Consider the following 8,936-nt stretch of genomic DNA (forward strand, 5'->3'; position numbering starts at 1 on the left):
TGTATTACAAAGGAAGGTTTATTTTGCCAGGTCAAAATGGCAGTTTAAAACTATGCACAGGCTGCAATGGAAGGCTTGGGACATAAAGGGCTACTTAAGTGGCTGGCACAATTAGTACTGCATGCCCACCAGTAGCATTTAATTTGCAGGCCCTGGGTAAATGTAATACCACTTTACTAGGGGCTAAAAGTAAATTAAATGTTCTAATTGGGTGTTAGCCAATTTCACCATGTTTAAAGGGGAGAGCACCTTGTCATTTGGTAGCAGTACTGCAGAGTGCTAAAGCCAACAAAAATGAATGCAGCAAAAACAAGTGGAGTAAGGCAAAAAGTTTGGGAAAGGCCGCCCAGAGTCTCACAGGTCTAACAAGTGTCCCCCAGCTGACAGTGGGGAAAACTACCGAACCTCCTGGGAATTCTCATCACTAAGGCAGAAGAACCTGGAGTAAGCATCAGCATTGGCGAGGTCTGACCCAGGGTGGAGTTCCATGGTAAAGTCCAATAACTCTAGGGAGTGCATGAGCCATAAGAGGAGCCTGCGGTTTGTCTGAATCCAGATATGTTCTCAGCTTCTTCAGTGCCCTAACCACAGCAAAGGCCTTCCTCTCAATAGCACTCTAACTCTGTCACAGGGTATGTAACCTCTTACTGATGAAGGCTACTGGTTGAGCCAGGCCCTCCACATTTAACTGTACTAAGACAGCCCCTATGCATGCTCTGAAGAGTCTGTCTGCACAATATATTCCTTGGAGAAGTCAGGACCCTTGAGTACAGATGTTGTACACCTGGCCTCCTTGAGGTTGCTGAAGGTTATCTGGCAGACCTCTGTCCAGATCACCTTTTTGGGTTGCTTCTTGGAAGTCAGTTCAGTTAAGGGAGCAACAATGGTCCCATATTCATTAACAAACCTCCTGTAATATCCAGAGAGACCCAGAAAGGCCCTCACCTCAGTCTGAGTTTTAGGGGATTTCCAGGTCTGTATAGTCTCCCTCTTCAGTACACAAAAAGGCCCTCGGGTCAGGTAAATTTAGTGACGTCACAGATGGGAAACAAATTGCCTAATGGGGGGATATCCCTTTTAAGGACGGTTTCCCTCACACACCAGAGGTGTCATGCTTCATCATGGGGAATCCTCCTCACATTTCGAAGCCTAGTCAAGATGCGGGCTACAACCCCCTTGCTGCAAAGGAGGAGCTCAGTGATGTTTTCAGGTGTACGGGGTATTCCTGAAATCTAATGAGAACAATAAGAGTGATGGGAATGGTGCAGTACAAAAAAGTGAGTGAATAAAACTAGCAACAGGATTAGCCTGATTAGTTTAATTCTTGCTACCTTGTGCCATGGTTAAAAACAGAAGACATAGAGTGCGACTACAAACAATAGATGCAGGCGCACTGAGTAGTGATCGAGATGTTTCAGCCTAAGACCTAGCAAGCGTTGTGGCTTTCATCAGGATCTCTTTTATAGCTACTGCTGTGTGCAAAAGTGAATTCAGTTTTATTTCAGAAGAGCTATCACCTGCTGTCTGGACCTGTCTGGGCCTCAGTTTGCTGACTAGGGAGGGACATAGAAGCTGGAATGAAGAGGTCTTCAAATAATGGAGGAATCAGTCATGGGAAATCTTCAGTATAATTTATTTCTGCTCCACTATAGCAGGGAGTCTCTGAGCATTTGCCAGAGAGTCTGCTTCAGCTTGCAAACTACTCAACCTATATGCATTTGTAATCACATAGGAAATAGTGCAAAACAATGATCTAAACAAAAAATTATCAATAAACACACAGGTATTTGAGAAATGCTGCTGTAGTGGGAAGATGTCAAACAGCTTGCCATTTATTATTAACAATAGTTGATCAATTTCTTTCCTTTCTCATAACGTCAGGTTATACTTTAAACAAACCATTATTCACTAACCTTGACAAAACAATGGGAAGTTTGTAATATTTATAGCTAAACTTATGAGAATATCTGTGCAGCGTCAGCTTCCTTATTGGCTCTTAGGCCCTTGTGACAGTTTATAAGATGAAGGGCTAGATGTACGAATGATTTGCGACTCACAAAATGCTCACAAATAGGTATGAGACCAAAGAATAGTGTTTTATCATGTACGAACGGCATTTGCTAACCAAAAGTAGCGATGGGACCGATTTGTGAATCGCTATTATTTGTGACCAATATTTGTGAGGCGCAAATACTGAATTGGTATTGTGACTGCCAAACCTTATGTTCGAGGCCGTTGCAATTAGGGATTCGTTTAAAAAACGCCTGTTTGCATATGCAATTTTGCACTAAAATGTTTCAGGCGGTAACTGTGTGCAAACTATCGAAGCTGGCCCAGAATGCATCAGGGATTTCCACAATGGCTGCATTGTATGTGATTGCGAGGACGATGCGACTAGTGGCTGCTCAGCAGAGGGGTGGGTGGTGGAGGCAGGAGAGGATTTTTAGAACCAGACTTACCATTTTCCAACAGGCAGGTGTTTTGATCACTGCAAGTTTTGGCCTCTGGCTGCTACCAGGGACTGATTGCTCTTGCTGGTGGGGTGTCACAAAGTGAGCTGTCATGTTCTTTTGAAAAGGTTCCTAGATCCTATTCTCCTAAACATCAACAGGCAAACATACCTACCCAGGAATGCAGAGGAAATACAAAGCACAAAATTAAACTTTTACAGGGTGGCAAATTTTCCCGTATCTTAGGGTGTATAGAGGGAACACATGTTCCTATTTGTCCTCCAGCCCACATGGAAAACCTGTTTTGGTATAGGAAAAAAAACAAAGTCTCCCAATATCCAAGTTGTATATCATGCACATAATGTAATTACAAATATAGTGGCAAAATACCCAGGGACTAACCATGACTCATACATTTTCAGGCACAGTAAAATTCACCAACAACGGGAAAGAGGGGATTTTGAGGTCGGCTATTTATTAGGTAATGTGATGCTGCATATTAACCAATGTGAATGAGACCGTCAAATCTCAGGTTTTGCCATGCTCACACTTATGTTTTCTGTTCCAAGTAACAGTGCCTATTTTTTAAGGCCTTGGGCACTGAACCCATACCTAGCCCCAACAAACCAAAACGAAAAGTGTTACTCATCGACGGACCAGAACAGTGATTGAACTAACATATGACATGCTGAAATCAATATGTCGGTGCCTTCACAAGAGTGGAGGTGCAAATGACTAATTGAACAGGTTAGGCCGTCATTTTAGCCGCAGCGCTATGACCTCAATGCCTTTGATAGGCACAATCAGCCCCCATGTGTGAGCATGATTTTTGCATGCCAGTGGTGAGGCCGACCACATTGGCGTTCATGGTGGCCACTTGTGCCCAATGTTCTCAAATCCAAATGAAATGCTTTGCTACATATTCTCCCTATTCCTCTTCATGAGTTTCATCTGCTTATGTTGCATATGCTGAATTTGGAACATGGAGGCCTCCAGACAATTGTGCATTGGCTCAGGAGCTACCGCGAGATGTGCTTTATGACGCAGACTGCACCCACTGCCTGGAACACGCTAGTGTTGTTGCCTCACATATGGGTGCTGTATTGGACTGGTTGGCAAATTGGCTTCGTCGCCCTCCATTAATATTGCCTGTGAAGACAATGAAGGCAAAAGACACGCAAATGATGGATGAACTGTGGAACAAATCAAACTTTCACCCCCCAGTCAAGAGATCTGGGTTAAATCCATTGTTCTTTTGCTCACCATGCCACCCCAGTTTAGACACAGCCATATGCAAATCAGTCTTAGATTAAAAAACGTTATTATCTATTGCTTGTATTTTATGCTGTGTTAAGTTTGGATTCATTATGACATTTTTTTAATAGCCGCCATTTTGCTTTATGATTGAAACTGAGCTTCTGCCTCATGTTGCTTGCTTCAGCAGAAAACTGCTGGGATGCATTTGCTTCTCCAAGGTTAGGCCTCACTGAAGTATGAGAAAGTCGCTTGTTAACTCATACCTTTCCCTTTAGATAGAGGTTCGCTCCCATTATTCCAGCTGCAAGCACAGACTGAATGACCTTGCCAGAGAGATAGTGTGTGCCCAGTCTCAGACTCTTAACTCATCTTACTGTGCCCCTTTGTTCCTTGTGGCTGTTTGTGGAAAGTTACTTGATGGGCGTGTCTTGTACTCATGCTGCCACCTATAATTGTTACCCTTATGCTGGTGAAAGGCAGTAACTCAGCAGCTATCCCATGAGGCTGGTCAGACTGGACTCCGCTGCAGCGCATTTACTAATAAATAGCTTTTTATTCTCTACGGTCGTCCCGATTCTTAATTTCTTGGAAGGCCGAGAGGTGGTGGCAAGTGATACGGGTGGCCCATTTTGGGTCACTCCCTTCAGTTGGCGCCCAAACAGGGACTCCACCAGGTGACCCACCTCTGCCCGCAGACGGATGGGGAGGACGGGGTCACGTCCGGTCGGGTATCCCCACACGATAGAGCTAAGCTCTCACAGCTGCTCTGCCTTTCGGATCAAGCAATGCCTTGCCCAGCGGTCATCCCGGCTGGGGTCCTGAAAAGGCGAAACCTTTGGATCTGACCGCTTGGTCCGAAAAGTCGGCAGTGGAGAATAACTTTGTTTGACCTGTGTGCAAAATGTGAGTTTGTCTTGACTTTTGGTAAATATGGCGCCATCTCGTATAATCTTGAATATGGTCTGAGGACCATTGTCGGCTTGCTTGAACTTGGTAGGTCTACGGACCGTTTAGAGACACAGGGTGTCTGCGGATACCCTGCCAGGCAACCTAGTTTCTTTGGTTTACTCTTGAAAATGCCTGGAGCTTGAGCCTGTCTTTCTGGTGCAGTCTGTGGACTGATTTGTGGTTTTCTCTGTTTGACACAGTCGGAGGATGGTCTTTGGAACAAGCGCTTAAATTTGTTTGGGTTCTTTCTGAGCATGGTGCACCATTGGTTTGTTTTCGGTACGGTCTGAGGACTGTCTTTTGGGAAAAAGCACTTGCAATTGCTTTGCCAGGAAAAATAATGCTTTTGGTCCCCTCTTGAAAATGCCTGGAATAAGCTTAATTTGGTCTCTTGTTGTCGTTGTTGCTCTGCAGATGCCCATTAGAAGAAGATCAGCCGGCGCCTCCAGGAAGCACTGTTAATATTGATGCACGCGAAGAATGGTCTTGGCCCTATTATGTGAAGGACACTATGGCACAAATTTATGAGGGACAATGCCAAGTTGAAATGGCTGTTGATAGGCCCTTTAGAACACACACAAAAAAATAGTGATTTTATTATTATATGTCTGTTTTTACATAGAACGAATGGTTTGAGAAAGTAAGAAGGAATGTACAAAAAGAGATGAATGCAAAATCAGAAAGTTATAGGGAATGATAAAAAAAAATAAGAATAAGGGGGTGGCAGGTTGATGGTGCCCACATTTCTTCTATAGCTTTAGGCATTTTTTAATGGCATTTTTTAATTTACAAAAGCTGCATTGAGTCTCAGATGTAAATTGCACTCTAAAAGTGACATGCAGAAATTAGGTGCATGACAAGAGAGAAAAAAAAGAGAATGAATGAGGCCTGCTCAGATGCTTTCAGTCTAATGTAAAATGATGCTCAATTAATTAATTCATGATTGATTTGAGTGTGTTTAAATTAAGGTTGACCTCACTATAGAATTACATTCAATTTAGGAAATGTGTTTAGAACTTTCAAGGTATGCATTTGTGCTGATTAAGAACACATTTTAAAGTGTAGGAGAAACATCTGAAATACACAGCTCGTGATTTAGTCTGCTTTGGAAGGCTCACTGCTCAGCCTTGAGATAAGAATGGAATTTCTTTCACAGTCTCTGCTCTGTCTCTTCATGGAAAGGACACATGCAGAAATACACAGCCTTTTTCCTTGAGCTCTGCAGATGGAAAAGGAGGGGGATTGGGCAGCAGGCAGAGATAACAAGTGCGGAACAAGGACAGATTGACATGCTAATAGTCTAAGTTTTATGTTTTGACCAACAGGCTTTGTACAGTTTTAATTTGTACTATGTATTTATTTCTCATTATGGAAGATTTTGCAATTATTATTAATTGATCTAGCTATATGTTGAACACCCATGCATTACATTTTCTGAACACTTCAAGAGTCCCGACTGACTTTTATGCCTCACTTTCCATAAATAGGGTTTTCTTTCTTTATGGGGTACTTTGTGTGCAATATGCTTTGTGAGAGATTAGTTGAGGATCTATATGCCCATTCTTTCTATTTCTGCTGCTTCTGCTCCTGCCATGTCGCTCAGGCTGTGTTGGCTATGGCACATCTTGCTTTTCTTTGTCTCCGCCACCTGTGGCCATTATGACTGTTAGTATCCCTGACACACATATTACCTCAGCGTCTTTTTTCGCTAATGCTTGTACTTGCGGCACAGCCAACAGTGATGATAATGTCTGTCATTTCTGTTGCTACTCCCATTGTGGTTTTTCATCCCACGATATTATAAGTACTGGGACATGGGTATGTGGACTTGAGGATAGAGACTGGACGAAATTGAAAGCGTGTGGGTCCAAACATGTGCTCTGAAGAGGGAAATAAAAGAAAGAGGGTAATAGCTAATAGAGGTGCTCAGTGGCTCCGTGTGGTAGGTGTGCGGAATGTGATAAAAGTGATGAGCCTTTTGTGCAACAGCTTATCCTTAGGAATATGATGGCTATATTGCTTGGTTTCTAGGAGCGATACCAAAAGAGATGATGGACCGAGCGTTTGAGCAAATCAAACACTCACCCCCAGTCAACTGATCTGGGTTTAATCCATCACCATTGTTTAGCTCACTCCACCACCCCAGTTCAGACATGGCCATATGCAAATCAGTCTGACCCTGTGCCTCATGGGAACAATCCAGCCCGAACTGCCAAGCCATGTCTTCCCTGGACCGGAAACAAGCATCCTGGGACCGGTTTCAGATTCAAAATCCTCATCAGCCAGGCTACCTTGAATCCAGTGGTAGAGTGAGCAAGGGACCCATGTCTGGGCATACCTTGCTGGACTGTTCCCATTATTTTTCCGGGAACGTTGAAGATCTGACCAACTGCTGCCTTTTGCCCGTCTATTCCTTTCCCATTCGCCCTCTCGCATCCGAACTAGGTGGTAAGCTCCCCTCAGGTCTAGTTTCGTATAGATCTGCGCCCCTTTCACCTGATCCAACAGGACTGAAATAAGAGGTAACGGGTAACGATTTTTCTTGGTGATCCTGTTGATTGCACGATAATCGATGCAGATTCTCAATTTTCCCTCTTTCTTTGGCACGAAAAATAGGGGCGAAGATACCGGAGATTGCGAGGGCCGAATAAACCCATTGGCCAAATACTTGTCTAGGTATTCGCTTAGGTGATGATGTTCCTCGGTCAAAGCGTATACCCTGCTGCAGGGTAAATTTGAACCGGGTTCTAGGTCTATTTTACAATCATATACTCGATGTGGCGGGAGTTGTTCTGCCTCAGTTTCGTTAAAAACATCTTCAAAATCTTGATACTCTTCGGGTATTTCCTGAGAATTGATCACACACACTGACATTCTAGTCTTGCATAAAGAGTGAGCTGGATTACACTCCGAGTTCTTTTCTCTGGGTCCAAAACAATTCTGTTTACAGTAGTCAGAATTAATTTCGATCGTTCTGGAGCTCCAATCTATGGTCGGGTTATGCTTTGTAAGCCATGGTAGACCCAATATTAATTGAAACTGGGGTGCGTCAATTAAATTGAATTGGAGTACTTCTTCGTGACCATCGTTAGAAATTAGTTGTAATGGTTCTGTGTGACTCACGATGGGTCCGGAGGAAAGATTTGTCCATCCACCGCCCTGACTGATTTTTTTTTTTTAATTTCTTAATGGCTTGCAAACCCAATCGTAGGTCGCAAAAATTCCCCGTAGCTCCTGAGTCTATCATTACAGAAATTTCAGTCAGTGTTATGTCTCGAAATTTTACCACCATGGATAAAATCAAATGCGGGGCTGATGACTGTAGAGTATTAGCTACTTGATGCTCGGTCGGAGTTGATTTTTGATCTGCATCCACCCGTTCAACTTTTTCTACAGGTGGTGCTGCGAGTTTTCCTTCGGTTTGAATGGGATTTTAGGTTTTTTCGGACAGCCCCTAACAAAATGTCCACTCGAACCACAGTACATGCATAAATTGCCTGTTCTCCTCTTTTCTTTTTCTTCTTTCGTTAAGGGACCCCTTATTGTCCCTATCTGCATGGGTTCCGGGTTTGTTTGCCCTTCTGTGCTTCTACTGCCTTCGGATCGAACTCTATCAAATCTTGGGACGATTGGTTTAAATTCCTTCCTTCTCTCGCTTTTTCTTTATCCTTGGTAAACATCAATCTCCAACACCAAATCCACCAATGCTGAAATTTTAGTAGGCCGATTTGGTATCTGAGCAAGTACATCTTTGAGTTCTTCTCTTAAGCCACGATAAATGACCACTGCCCTCTTACTCTCCGGCCAATCCGTCTCCACCACGAACTTGTTGAACTGGGATAGATATGCCACCAGGTCACGGTTTCTCTGTCGTAAATCCAGCAGCTCATTATCAACCGCCTGCGAGATTCTTCTTCGGTCAAATAATCTCATATATTCTTGTTTAAATTCTTCATAATTTTGCAATATAGGGTCACTTCTGGTGACCAAAGGCATGGACCATGGCTCAGCGTCACCGTTTAAGTATGGCAAAACAAAGGCTACTTTTGACTGCGCATCTGGGAAAATGGAAGGGCGACACATAAAATGTAGGGAGCACTGGGTGATAAAGAGTTGTGCCTATTGTGGGTCTCCACCAAATCGTTCTGGGGGTGCTAACTGAATAACAGGTGACAAGGAGTGAATAACTTGTGTCGTCATTCTATTAGTACTTCCCAACGAGGAGTCTAAGGTCTCCCCGTCTGAACTAACTGATTGTCGCCACCTCAACCTCTGAGCTAA

Source organism: Lissotriton vulgaris, chromosome 4_1 (assembly GCF_964263255.1).
Source record: "Lissotriton vulgaris chromosome 4_1, aLisVul1.2, whole genome shotgun sequence".
Lineage (NCBI taxonomy): Eukaryota > Metazoa > Chordata > Amphibia > Caudata > Salamandridae > Lissotriton > Lissotriton vulgaris.